The sequence below is a fragment of the Petaurus breviceps genome, unplaced genomic scaffold (assembly GCF_028583685.1).
Source record: "Petaurus breviceps papuanus isolate PSGF00001 unplaced genomic scaffold, PetGlider_PUasm1.0 183, whole genome shotgun sequence".
Classification (NCBI taxonomy): Eukaryota; Metazoa; Chordata; class Mammalia; order Diprotodontia; family Petauridae; genus Petaurus; species Petaurus breviceps.
The window spans coordinates 17,827,514-17,841,522 of record NW_027185791.1 but is presented as its reverse complement, the minus strand read 5'-3'; the positions used below and the strand labels follow the sequence as shown (position 1 = coordinate 17,841,522).

The 14,009-nt window shown below is 38.4% G+C and overlaps 1 long non-coding RNA gene across 1 annotated transcript in view; it reads right to left on the bottom strand.

Annotated features, from left to right (window-relative positions):
• Positions 1–2,547: 2,547 nt before the first annotated feature.
• The window catches only part of LOC138161138 (uncharacterized), a 47,015-nt gene continuing 35,553 nt past the window's right edge, over positions 2,548–14,009 (bottom strand). Inside the window, exon 3 of the long non-coding RNA XR_011168285.1 lies at positions 2,548–4,012. This is a non-coding gene — a long non-coding RNA (uncharacterized lncRNA). The remainder of the gene's footprint in view (positions 4,013–14,009) is intronic.

Sequence of the window (14,009 nt, the reverse complement as noted above, 5' to 3'; positions counted from 1 at the left end):
AGGCAGAAGCATACTCCTTGGCATCTCTTCTCCATCTTTACTCTTGGCATGAGGGTGAGTGATCATCCTTTAAGTCTTGAACCACAGCCATAGAATCTTAGACTACTGCAGGACCTCCAAAGTCATCTAGTTCAATCTCTGCCCAAAACATGAATCTCTTCTAGTGTCCTCAACAAATGATCATCTGTCCTTCACTTGAAAACATACAGTTCAAAGAATTCAAATGAATATGTAGCAAGACTGCCAGACCATTGTATATCCAAAGATAGATATGGTAAAGTAGGATTTTAAATCTTTTCTCCTAAGTTCCTGGAGGGACATGCAAGGGTAAGATAAGAGGTCTGTCACAAAGGAGTTGGGATAAACCAATGACTGTGGGCAAGAGAATAATCTCAAGGTGTAATACTATATGGGATTTCACAGACATAATCTCACTTGATTCTATATCCCTGGAAGGTTTGGTAGCACCTAATGACCACCTTTAGATGTCTTAACTACAGATACAGGCAAACCAGAGGCACTGGAAAATCTACCAGGGTAAGTTAGGACTAATAGTAAACTCAATTTCGCCTTTCACCTTACCTTAGCTAAAGGTTGGGTGTATATGGCTGGTTTAACTGATATCTCAGTAAGATTCTAGTCTTACCACTGGTGGGAAGCTGTGAGGGAATTCAAGGTTTTCTAGTCTCAAGGGCTGGTAGCTTCACTCACTGACCACATTGCTTTGATAATTGCCATGCAGGGAAAGCTCTCCAGCTAGAATACCATATACCCTTGGAATCTTTATTTCACTGTCCCCACTGGAATCAAACTTTTCTTTTGAGTTTTCCTGAGGGAAACAACAAAAGAAACTTGGGTTCCCAACATAGCTTTTCTCAACCAGTGGTCTCTAAGGGTCTTGGTTACTTTTCTAAGATTCATGTGTACTCTGCCAAATTTATGGGATATAAGACCTGGCACTGTTCTTAACTCTGTGACTCAGCTCACAACCTCATTAAACAAAAATGTCTTCTCTCGCTCTCCCTCTCCCTGTCCCTCTCCCTGTCCCTCTCTGTTTTTCTCCCTCTCTCCATTTCTCTCCCTCTTTTCCTCTCCCTCTCTCTGTCTCTGGCTCTTTCTGTCTCTGTCTCTCTCCCTCCCTCCCTCTACACTCTCATAAACTACTTTCGGTAAACTAAGTAAAGAGCTTGAGTTTATTTACCCACCAGTTTTATCCTAATTTAAGCCACTTAGAAATTAAACATTAAAGAACAAAGCTTCCAAACCTGTCTGCCCTACAAATAGCCTAGAAAGGAGAATTAAGCAGGAAGTGAATATAATCAAACAGGAAATAGGAAGTGACTAACCTCACTTTGTTGACAAGGACAATAAAGGAAGGAAGTATAGCTTGGGGTTTCTGCTTCTCATTCACAGCCTTATGGTTTGCCTGTGCAGCACATCCTCCAGACCTTCTTCCCGACTTCTACTTGGGGCAGCATGCAGGTCCCCAGAGGACATCTAATAAGAACCTCAGAGTTCTATTGGTAATCTGATAATTGGTAATCCTGAGGGCTTGCAATTAGTTTCTAGTATGTTATTCGTGAGCCCCCATCTGATGTGTTCCCCAATATAAATTAGACAGACACAGTAAATTATTCTTTTTTTAAGAGGCATATACTGAGATAGTATAGGAAAGGCACTTGGTGCAAAAATATCCCCCACAAAGTCTGGGGAACACTCGCTCACATGTGAAGAACTCAGGGAGAGCACATGTGGCAAAAGGCTATCTCACAGCTCCTGGCTGGATGAAAAGCCTTTTCCCCCACTTCCTGGAGTGCTTATTAAGTTCTCCCCAGAGTGTATATAGCTGTCTAGGCCCCAGCCCTTCAGGAGTCTAAAGTACTGAAGTTACACTTCTCTTTACCTTGAAGAAGTCAAATTTCCTGAAACTGCATGACCTCCTCATGTCTAATTAGTCTTCTCTCAGCTCCCTGCTAGAAAGTTAAATGCCTTGTTTGTTAATGGTCCAGTCTCTCCAATGGAGGAAGATTATCTGGGATCTCTATCTCCCACCTTTTCTGATCTCTGGTTATAGACATAAGGATCTTGACTGCTGGTCAAGGCACTCCCAAAGTTTAATGGCCTTTTTATTCCAATCTCTTCTAGAGTACGTCTAATTTTTTCAACTAATCCCAATATTTCCTGTTATCTGATTTCATCCATTCTCTCAAAGCATTTCATTCCTTACAACTAGTTTACACTTTTGATTGATTAATAAAATTTAATTACATTCATTGAAGCATACTTGATTGCAATCACATTGTCCTCTGCTCCCACTTGACCTCCCTCATTCTATGATGGATCCTTAATCTTCCTTCAACAAAAAAGTCACAGAGGGTGATCTTCCCCAGACCCCTTTCAGTCAGCATGGTGTCTCCTATAGTTGCTAGTCATGGATTCTCCCAAATTTGCCATCTAAATGGTTTCACTGACACCCCCATGACCCTCCTCATCCTCAAGTTTAATGCATACTATGGATAGTCTCTCCTAGGTCAAATGTAAGGCCCCAAGCATTTGAAGAATTCAGGGAAATCTGCCCAAACAAGAGGATATCATTTCCTAAGATCTGAGTTTTTATGGCAATTCTTCTTGGAGTGGCAAGGTAGGTTAAATTACAGGATTTTATAATTTAGTACTTGACTTGGTACTCTTGCTGCTTTTAGAGCCTGATTTTTATGTTTTCAATTACTAATCTGGAGTCCTGAGTTTAAAATTATATATACACATATATGATGCATGTGTACATACATATATGTGCATATATGATGCACATATATTATATATGGCTTTTTTTCAGTCATTTTTCATTTGAGTCTGACTCTTCATGACCCCTTTGGGGGTTTTCTTGACAAAAATACTGAAGTAGTTTGCCATTTTCTTCTCCAGCTCCTTTTACAGATGAGGAACCTGAGGCAAACAGGGTGAAGTGATTTGTCCAGGGTCAGATATCTAGTAAGTGTTTGAAGCTGTATTTGAACTCAGGAAGATAAGTCTTTCTGACCCTGGACCCAGCACTATATCAATTGCACCACCTAGCTTCCTTCATATTGTGTGTGATTTTGTGAATCTTATATTTTACATAAATTAACTCATTTGATTCTCGTTGTTGTTACACTATGCTATAGATATTAGAACTGTTATTATCTCCATAGTTAGATGCTATATACATAAAGACTAAGTGAATTGTCCTACAGAATGCACCTACTAAATGTCTTATGCTAATTCTAGCCAAGTCTTCCTGACTTCCTGATTTCCAAGACTAACACTCTATGCAATATACCACATTGGTGTATTATCCTAGAATTCACATTTTTAAAACTAATCTACAAGTGATGCATATTTTCTCACAAATCAAATATCTTTAAAATAAAAATCTATAGATAGATCTATTGTTTCATGTCATCTACATTTCCCAACATGCCCCAGACTGCATCTGACTGTTAAGTCAATCATGGCAACTCTTCTGAGGACTGCTACTGTGAGCACCTAATCACATAGTATAATGAACTCTCTATTTATTCAGCAATAAACTAAAGCATAACATTCAAGAAACTAAAACATAACATTCATAATCACATAACATAACAACTTATTACTAAGGTAGCCACATAGTCTTAAAACATATCATTCAGTAAGTCACAATCTCCTCAATCAATACACAGTATCCAAGTAAAGTCCTCTTTCATCTTGACTAAAGGCTGGCTTCCAATCATCCTTAAGGGGTAGCAGAAAGTATAAACACCATGCACCCCTAGGTCATAGTAAGGTCATACAAATCTCATCAGTCAATACAGAGTATCCAAAGTAAAGTCCTCTTTCATCTTGACTCAAGGATGGCTTCCAAACCCGACAGCTCCTCCTCCTTGGGCTGATCACTCCCAACTCTTGCCTGGATTCAGAGGTAGGCAGTTCTCCACTCCTGGTCCATATGTCAGCTCATGGGGACTACTCCACTCCAAGTTCTTCACAATTTCTGTTTCCAGGAAAACAAAGCTTAATAGGGCTATCACAATACTTACACATATTACCAGCACTATCATTTCAATTCACTTTCTGTCTGAGAAACCAGTACAGACCAACAGACAGGGCCTCTGTCTGAGAAATTAACATAGACCAATAAACAGAACAACAGACAGAGTGCCAACATCACATTCTCTCCCTTAGCTCTGCTCACTCCCAGCTCTGCTCCTGTTTTTCTTTGCTCCACCTTTCCTGTTCCACTCCCTTTCAGCAAATTCTTCCCACCATGGGCTTCCATGTGATTACATTAGGCCCATTAAGGGAAGGGGAGATCTTTAAATTCCCGTAGGCCTATTAAGGGCAATACAATGTATACTGTTTTCAGTCAAAGACAATACAATCAAAGGCAAGATTCAAAGGCACTTGATTAGCTAAAACTCAATTCAGAAAAATAGCAAAAAATCCTATTTTTCTTGCCATTACACTGATTCAGAGGGAGAAAAAAATTCAGCAAAGATAACCAGCACATTTTAAAAATGTGACATTATAGGGGATGTTTCACATCCATAGTCCCTCACCTGTACAAAGAAAGGAGGAAATAACTATTCTTATCTCTTCTTTGGGGATCAGGATTGGATCCCAGAATTTCAAACATTCCATCCCAGTGATTGTTCCTTCTATTTAAGTTGGTGTAGCCATTGTGTGTATAGTCTTCCTAGCTCTACTGATATTGCTCTGCATCAGTTCATATAAGTCTTCACAATTCAGTAGTCATCATATTCAATGTTCAGTTCATATAAGTCTTCACAATTCAGTAGTCATCATATTCAATGTCACTTATAACAGTGAAATTCTTATTGGTGGGTGTCTATTTGGTACACAGATCATAGTTACTACAAATCATAGTTGCTACAAAAAGTGTTGCTATAAACATTTTGGTGTATATTCAGCCTTTCTTTTAATCACCGACTTCCTTGAGATATATATACTTAGCAGTGGGGTCAAAGGGTAGGAACTTAATCTGGTTCTTTTTTTCCATAGCATAGAATTATGTGCAACTTACTATTCCTTTTAAATATATAATAACATTGTATACATTTTTGTCCTTTCTTTGTCCCTCTACCCCCCACCCTAGAGATGATTAGATTTATTAGACAGAGAGAAGAGAGAGAGAGAGAGAGAGAGAGAGAGAGAGGTAAAATCATTCTATACATACATCTCTTTTTCAGTTCTTTCTCTGGATGCAAATAGCATCTTCCTTCATATGTCTTTTGTATTTAATTTGGTTGTTTATAATAGTCAAAATGATGCATTTGCTCAAAGTTGTTCTTAAAACAATATTGCTGTTACTATGAATGTTACAACATTCTCCTGGCTCTGCTCATTTCATTCTTCATTTTTTTGCAAGTCTATCCATGTCTTTCTAAGATCACCAAGCTCTTCATTTCTTATAGCATAGTAGTATCCCATCACAATCATATAGCACAACTTATTCAGTCTTTCCCTAATTGATGGGCATCCCTTCAATTTCCAGTTCTTTGACACTACAAAGAGAGCTGCCATAATATTTTTTAGAACATATAGGTTCTTTTCCCTAACCATCTTAGGAAATAGAGCTAGTAGTGGTATTGCTGGGTCAAATGCTATAAACGATTTAATAATTCATTGGACATAATTCCAGATTGTTCTCCAAAATGGTTTGATCAGTTCACAATTCCACCAACAATGAATGTGTCCCAATTTTTCCATATCCCCTTCAACATTTGTTACTTTCTCCTTTAATCACTTTAGCCAATCTGATAGGTATTAAATGATATCTCAAGATTGTTTTAACTTGCTTTTCTCCAATCAATAATAATTTAGAGCATTTTTATATGACTAGAAATTATTTTGATTTCTTTATCTAAAAACTGCCTGTTCCTATCCTTGGATCATTTATCACTTTCTTAATATAACTCCTAGTTGTTTTACAGAATGGTTGGATCAATTCAGAATTCTACCAACAGTTCTTCAGTGTGCCTTTGTGGCACACGAATATTCCAATTAGGTGGTGAGACAGAGAGGGTACTGGACCTGGAGTCAGGAAGATCTGGATTCAAATCTAGCCTCGGACTCAAGACACTAGTTAATAGCTGTGTAACCCTGGGTACGTCACTGAATCTCTATCTATCCCAGTTTACTCAAATGCAATATGGGGATAATATTGTATCTATCCCACAGGATTGTTGTGAAAATCAAATTATATAATATTTATAAAGCCTTTAGGATAGTTCCTGGCACATAGGTGCTTAATAAATGCCAATTTCCTTCCTTCTTCCTATCTTTTTAAAACACTTCCATCAATGGTCATTCCTATCTTTTGTCATTCTTACCATTTTCTGGCTATGAAATGAAATTTTTTATTTGTGTTTCTTTTATTATTAGTGATTTACAATAATGTTTCACACGGCTATTAATAGGTTTCAGAAAGTATTTGTTAATATCCTCTGATCTATTGTATATTGAGGAATTGCTTTTGGCCTTATGTATACCTTGAATTACTTAGTACAAAGATTTTTTCCCAGCTGACCACTTCCCTCTTTATCCTAGTTGCATTAATTTTTTGCAAAAGCTTTATAGCATTGTGTAATCATTTAAATGACTCATTTTATCTTTTGTGAGCACCTTTCTCATTAATTTACTATTAATAAAGAGAAATTCATTTCTCTATTAATCAATGAACAAGCATATATTGAGTGTCTACTATGTGCTAGCCACCGGAGATTAAAAAATATAACAGTCCCCACCCTTAAAGAATTTACACTCTATTGAGATAACCAATACACATATAAGTAAATATTGGATATATACAGGATAAACGAATGGTGATTTGGGAAAGTGGGGGAGGGGGAATAAAACTAGAAAAATCAGGAAGGGCCCGCTACTGGAAATGAAAATTGAAACAGATTTCAATAAGGCAAAGTGAGGATTTAAGGAATTGGGAACAGACTGTTTAAGGAATGAAAGCAGGAGATGATATGTCATATATTAGAAAGAACAAGCAAGCCAGTTTGGCTGGAGGACTTGTGTAACCAAATGAAAAAGATAAGCTGGTGCCAGGTTGTAAAGGGCTTTAAATGCTAAACAGAGGAGTGTGGGAGAAATTGAGAGCCCCCGATGTTTCTCCAGGAAAAGAGTGACATGGTCAAACATGTGCTTTGGCAATGTCTATTCGTCCATTAAGTGGATGAACTGGAGAGGGAGATCAGAGAGTGTGTTGAATCCATCTCCAAAAGACTTCAGAGCCAATTGCTAAATTTTCTATTTGAGTATTCACACCTCAAGAATTGGCAAGCTCTACAAATATGGGCTTGATTTATCATTTTGTTGATGCCTAGATTTAAGAAAGTGATGGAGAAAATGTGAAAAAAAATGCAGATTAAACTTCAAAGTGTTTTGGGGGTACATTTCTTTTTTCTGGAAAGCTGTTTATCAAACATTTACTAGTACAACCTGCAAACTGACAGCGAATCCAGCTAAATAGGATTATTGCAATAGTCCAGGAGAGTGGCGGTGGTGGTATGAGTAGAGAGAAGAAGACAGATAGGAGAGTTGAGGATGTAAGATTGGTCAGACTTGGCAAGGGGTTGGAAAAGTGGATGAGTGACAGTGAAGAGTCTAGGATAATTCCTAGTTTGAAAATAGGATAACTTGAAGAAGAGTGGTGGCCTAGACAGAAATAGGAAAGTTGGGAAGAGGAGTGGATTTAAAGGGAAAGATACTGAATTCTGTTTTTGACATTTGAAATCCATATGGAGATGTCCAGGAAGCAGTTGAGAGGCATTCAGGAGAGAGATAAGGCCTGCTTATACAGATTTGGGAGTCATGGCAGTTAATGAGAGAGAAAGAATGTAGAGGAAGAAGAGGAGAGGGCCCAGGGGAAAATCCTGGAGTACACCCATTCATGGAGGGGGGGAGAGGGGAGGGTATGTTTGATGAACTTGCAAAGGAAATTGAGAAGGATCAGACCCCCTGGAGAGAACCAAAGCAGAGCATTGTTATTACTGTTGTCGTATTTCAATTGTTTTCATTTGTGTCCAACTCTTTGTGACCCCATCTGGGATTTTCTTGGCAGAGAAACTGGAATGGTTTGCCACTTCCTTCTCCAGTTCATTTTACAGAAGAGGAAACTGAGGCAAATAGGGTTAAGAGACTTGCCCAGGGTCACGCAGCTAGTAAGTATCTGAGGTCAAATTTGAACTCAGGTCTTCCTGACTCTAGGCCCAGCACTCTATCCACTGTACGACCCAGCTACTCCAGTGTTATTATAGCCCAGTGAAAAGAGATTATCAAGAAGAAATAATTAACAGTCTTACATAACACGAAAAGGTAAGGAAGACTGAAGACTGAAAAAAGACCATTTGACCTAGTGCCAATCACCAGGAACTCTGGAAGAGGGCATTCTGAGCCGAGTAAGGTGGAAGTCAGATTACAAGGGACTGAAAAGTGAATGAAAGGTGGTAAATTAGATGCAGTGAATGTGGGTGGCTTTTTCGAGGATTTTGGTTGTGAGGGGCAGAAGAGTTCCAGGATGCCAGCATGAGAAGATGGCAAGGTCAGGTAAAGGGAGGTGTGTTTGTTTTTAAAGAAAGGAATGATCTGGGCATGTTTGAAGGTAGCCAAGAAAGATCTAGTTGAAAAAGAAACATTAAACATTATAAAGACCTAGATAGAAAAGGTCACATCATCTACAAACGTGAGAAATAGGGAAGAAAATACCTCTCAGATCTACGAATCAGAGAATTCATGACCAAATGAGATAGGAGATCACAAAACATAAAATGCAAAAGGTTTGCAAAAACAAATCCAGTGCAGCTAAGATTAAAAGAGAAACACTCAACTGGGGGAAAACTTTGTAGCAAATTTCCCTGATAAAGCTCTCATTTCCCAGATATATGAAAAACTGATTCAAATTTATAAGAATAAAAGCCATTCTCCAATTTATAAAGTCAAAGGACATGAACAAACATTTCTCAAGGGAAGAAATCCAAACTACCTATAGCTAAATGAAAATGCTCTAAATCACAAATTATTAGAGAAATAGAAATTAAAGAGACTCTGAGGTTCCACCTCATACCCATCAGGTTTTCAAAGTTAACCAAAAAAAAAAAAAGGAAAATGACAAATATCAGAAAACTATGGGAAAATATTGATATACTCTTAGTAGAGTCATTGGTGAATTGATCCAGTCATTCTGGAAAGCAATTTGGAATTACACCCAAAAGATTCTAAACTATGCATGCCTTTTGACCCAGAAATACCACTATTAGTCCCAAGTTGGTCAAAGAAAGAAAAAAAGAAAAGGTCCTACAAGTACAAAAAAAAAATTTGCATCAGCTCTTTTTATAGTGGCAAAGAAGTGGAAAATAAGGGGATGCCCATCAATTAGAGAATAACAAAATAGATTGCATTATATAAATGAAATAGAATACCATTATGCTATAAGATATGAAAAAGAACAAACATAGGAATTGATAAAAAAAAAAAAAACCAAAGTGAGCAGAAGCAGAAGAACAATGTATACTATACCAACTGTGAAAGATTTCAGAACTCTCATCAACCCAATGATGAACCGTGATTTCAGAAGACCAATAATGAAGGATGCTGCCCACCTCATAACAGTGAGGTGATGGACTAACCTGCCGAGTGAGACACATTTGGGGATGTGGTCAGTAAAGGAATTTGTTTTCCTTGACTAGTTTTCTTGACCAGTTTAAAAATTTGTTTTTAAAAGTGTTCTATTTCCTTTCCTTCTCCCCCAATGGAGGGAAGATGGGATGAATGTTTGATAATTTTAAAAGATTTTTTAAAGGAAAATAAAATTAGGAGACCATAGGGAATGATGGAAATTCTGAAATGTACTCCATTTGGATTTTCAGATTTGCTCTGCTTAACTCCATTTATACACTGAAAAACTAGATGGCCTTCCCGTATCTCTTTTAGCTACCTGGGAGCTTGAAATATGTATTGCAAAGGATACTGGGTTGTGGATCTCAAATTGTGGGTTTGTAGTCTTATTTACATATTTTACAACTGTCCTATTCCACCCCATAGGAAAGACAACTCTTGGGCAGCCAGGTAGCACAGCGAGTAAGAGCACCGGCTCCAGTGTTGAGAAAACCTGGAGATCGAATCCCGGGCTCAGACACTTAGCACCCACCCAGAAACACCTGGCCGTGTAACATTGAGCAAGTTACTTAACCCCAATTGCTTAGGGGCGGCCAGGTGGCTCAGCGAGTAAGAGCACCAGCTCCAGTGTTGGGATGACCTGGATCAAATCCGGGCTCAGATACTCAGCACCACACCCAGAAATAATAACTGGCTGTGTAACCTTGAGCAAGTTACTTAACCCCAATTGCTTTAAAAAAAAAAAAAAAAAGACAACTCTAGCTTAAGAAAGGCAGGGAGAGACAGGTACAGAGGTAGAGACACAGAAAGTCAGAGAAATACGGGGGCAGAGGATCCTATAAGGGGGGTAAAAATTGATCTTATAAATGCCTCTACTCCAAAGAACAGAACATACCTGTCACCTTGAATCCACATATGCCTGTGGATCACATCTAATTGTACAAGATACTAAAATCCACAAAGGAGGGCCATAAGTACAATGCTGCTTCAATGGGTCTGGGATCACCTCAATATAGATGGTCCCTCCAGTGATGCAGATTACACTTCCATGCAATGCTTTTCCAACTCTTCATAGAAATTTACACAAGATAGTCTCCCTTTTCTAATTCTCTTGATATTGTCTAGATAACATTGAAGTGTGTAGGCAATCTATTAGTTTATTTGCGATGTGACCAGTCCATCTGTTTTTTATAGTCATCTGTCCCCTTTACACTATTTCCTGAGCAATTCTTGATAGGCATTTTTTTATACTCAGCATTCAATTTATTTTTTATTTATGCTATTAATAAGCAAATATTTATTATGAGGCTCCTATGTGACACACTGTACAAGGTAATGAGGATGCAAAGAAAGAAATTAATCCTGCCTTTTTTTAAGTTATTTTATTTTTAATTTTTGGAATAAAACCAGTATTTCCACAACATTGTATAATACAAAAATATAATTGCATATGAAACTGCAAATCTACTACGTACAAATTTCTGTTCTTTTTAACTATATAATAAAGTTATCATGTAAATTTCTTTTCTTTTCTTCCCTCCCCTGCCCCTGCCTCACCCTAGAAATGGCTACTGTAAAACACAAATAGGCATATAGAGGAAAATTACTCTACAAATGCTTTTGTTTATCAGTTCTTTCTCTGGATGCAGGTAGCTTCTTTCTTCATATGTCCTTTATTTTTCATTTGTATATTTCTAATAGTCAAAATGACTTATTTTCTCAGTCATCCTTAAAGCAAGATTGCTGTTGCTATATAAAGTGCCCTCTTGGTTTTGCTCACCTCACTCTTCACCATTTAATGCTAATCTTTCCATGCCTTTCTAAAATCATTGAGCTCATCATCTCTTAGAGTCCAGTAGTTTTCCATCAGAACCATATACTACAACTTGTACAGCCATTCCCCAATCGACAGACATCCCTGTGATACCTAGTTCTTTGCCAAGCCCCTGCCTTCAAGGAGGTTGCATTCTACTAAAGGGGTGTTGGGGGAGGGGGGAGGAGAGATAGGGGCCAGGAGATACAAGGAACAACACATACACACATAAACAATAAAAAACATATAAAAGGAAATAGAATCGTTGATTTAGAGCTGGAAGCAACTTTTGAGATCATGGATTACAAAGATTACAAGAATTACTCATTTTATAGATAAGAAAACTGAGGCCAAGGAGATCACCAACTTCCCCACTGTCACACAGTCAGTAAGTGTTGTAGGTGGGATTCAAACCCAGTTGTTCCTGATGCCAATATAGTAGTCTATCCACTCTACTGATCTGCCTCTATAACAGATAAGTGAATTTAAAACATTTACAAAATACCTACTATATACAAAACACAGTGCTAGGTACTGGGGATACAAAGTTTCAGATACAAGTCCCAGTGGTCCTTAGGGTGCAGCAGCAAAGCAGATGGCAATGTTTCTTCTTTAGTTTCATTTTGATTAAAGAAGTCACATCCTTTGAAGTATTTGACCATGCCAAGAATTTGGATGGCGAGAAGTTTGCTTTCTGGTTCTTCGGGAGTTATGGATGCTTAGAAAGTAGGGGCCACAACACCTGGAGAGGCAATTATCAAGTCACTACTCCCTTGGACAATGGCTACAGGTAGGAAGGCTGTATATGGGATCTGTTTGGAGAGGCATAAAGGAGAAGGAGGGATTGCTCTTCCCGGGACTCTTAGATTTACCATCTCATAGGTGGTAGTCCTGTATGTAGCTGAGTTGGAGAAAAGAAAGCAGTAGATCATAGGAGCTGAGGATGTTAGTGAACTGAGAAACCAGAGCGTTCAAACACATGTTGCTATCCATGTTGAGGCCCCCAATTATACAGATGTGATGTAATGTAAGACTGTGAGACAGTCTGTGAGCTCTTTAAAAAAGGAAGAAGAATGACTAGGGGCAGAGGAGAGCAGATATTTGTACTTCAGATCTCTTTTTCCATGCTCTTTTGGTGACCTGTAACTTTAATTCTTTAGAGACAATGATATTTCATGACTCATAACCACACAACATCACTGGAAAAGTATTGTGTATTTTTAATGGGCCTTTATTTCAGGGGAAAATTTGCAATCATTAAAAAGACTGCATAATTTTTTAAGGCAATCCAGCCAACTCTCTGCTTCATATTCAATTCAGGGGCCAGTTTACTGTCAATGAACAGTGTCTGTCCAAGACATATGTAACGATGGACCAGTTCTTTTGGTTGTCCAGCCAATTGCATATCATAGACTACACAATAAGCATTCTTCGTCCATTTGGTTTTTCCAGGGTGTCTAGTTTGAACAAATTCGTCTTTGTCACTACGGATCTCATTTTGGAGGCTCACGATGTTCTGGGGCTGTGCAGTCAGCATAATGTTAAAATATTATCCATAAACAACAGTATCTGGAAGAACTTACCAGCTATAAGGAATCCTATTTTTATTCTGTATTGTCCACATGCATTTTATCTATTTGTTCCACAATTAAAGATGGGAAAAAAACATTAAAGCATTATTTTTCCTCTAACTGAAATTTATCATTTCTTTTAATTATTTAAAACATGATTCTGAGAAGGGGTTCATAGGCTTCACCAGATTGCCAAGAATCGATGACACAGAAAAGATTAAGAACCCCTGGAGAGTGGCGGAGAGTGAAGAAATAAAAAAGAAGGGAAATGGAAACAACTGATAAAAAGAACTAGGAAGGTTGTGTCCTCATCTCATATCAAGGAGATGGCAAGGAAAAATGAGAGCAGTCAAGAGCTATGACTATCTAAATTGAGGGGTGAGTGGATTCTATGATTCTGCCCATGGATTCTAAGAGATATTTGAAAGAAAGAAAAAGGAGAGACACAGAGAGACCAAGACAGGCAGAGACACAGAAAGACTGAGGCAGACAGAGAGAGAGAGAGAGAGAGAGAGAGAGAGAGAGAGAGAGAGAGAGAGAGAGAGAGAAAGAGAGAGAGAGAGAGAGAGAGAGAGAGAGAGAGAGAGAGAGAGAGAGAGAGAGAGAGAGAGAGAGAGAGAGAGAGAGAGAGAGAGAGAGAGAGAGAGGAGAGAAAGGCAGACAGAAAGAGACACAGAAGGGGAGGGAAAGACACAGAGATACAGAGACAGACATAGAGAAGCACAGAATGAGAAACAGACAGAGAAAGAAGAAGGAGGGAAGAGAAAAGGGGGGAGTCAGAAATACAGAGAAAAGGAGATGGGGAGAGAGGGAGACAGGAAGAAACGAACGGGAAGGGGAAAAGAGAGACAGACAGAAAGATACACAGGCAAGGAAAGAGAGAGAGAGAGAAGAAAGAGAAGGAGGAGAAAGAGAAGAAGAAGAAGAAGAAGAAGAAGAAGAAGAAGAAGAAGAAGAAG